General features: G+C 46.8%; 1 pseudogene; it reads left to right on the top strand.

Annotated features, from left to right (window-relative positions):
• Positions 1 to 3: 3 nt before the first annotated feature.
• On the top strand, positions 4 to 746 carry LOC103270620 (annotated as a pseudogene).
• Positions 747 to 782: the final 36 nt, after the last annotated feature.

The raw sequence follows: 782 nt of genomic DNA, 5'->3' as shown, positions 1-782 counted from the left end.
GAGCAGCAGCTCAGCAACATCGAGGATCGCCACTATCATGACTCAGCAGCTACCAGGACACCATCCAGCAGTTGGTAATGAGCTTCGGGATGCAAAGTGGGAAATGGCTCGTCATCTGCAAGAATACCAGGATCTTCCCAACATCAGGATGGCTCTGAATATCAAGATCATTAGGTACAGAAAACTTTTAGAGGGTGAAGAGACCCAATTTAGTACATTTTCAAGAAGCATCACTGGGTCACTGTCTACACATCGACGGCCCTCAGTCACAATATCCATTAAGATTCAGAAAACCAAGGTCGAGGTGCCGAAGTTAAAGGTCCAATACCAATTTGTAGGGGAGATCATAGAAGAAACCGAAGTGGAGGAGGAGAAGTCAGAAATGGAAGAGGCTCTGACAGCCATTGCCAAGGAACTGGCAGTCTCCATGAAAGAAGAGAAGGAAAAAGAGGTGGAAGAAAAGGAAGAGGAACAAGAAGCTGAAGAAGAAGTTGTAGCTGCCAAGAAGTCTCCAGTGAAAGCACCGGAAGTTCAAGGAGAAGAGGAAAAGAAGGAAGAAGACCAAGAAGAAGAAGAAGAGGAAGAAAATGAGGGTGCCAAGTTGGACCAAGCCGAAGAGGAAGGTTCTGAGAAGGAGGGCTCTAGTGAAAAGGAGGAAAGGGAGCAGGAAGAAGAAGGAGAAACACAGGCTAAAGGTGAAGGAGAGGAAGCCAAAGCTAAGAAGGAAAAGAAAACTGAGGAAAAGAGTGAGGAAGTGGCAACCAGGGAGGAACTGGTGGCAG

Source organism: Carlito syrichta, unplaced genomic scaffold (assembly GCF_000164805.1).
Source record: "Carlito syrichta isolate Samal-C Ts95f unplaced genomic scaffold, Tarsius_syrichta-2.0.1 Scaffold28505, whole genome shotgun sequence".
NCBI lineage: Eukaryota > Metazoa > Chordata > Mammalia > Primates > Tarsiidae > Carlito > Carlito syrichta.
The sequence above is the reverse complement of the archived record's forward strand: the minus strand, read 5'-3'. Positions and strand labels throughout refer to the sequence as shown.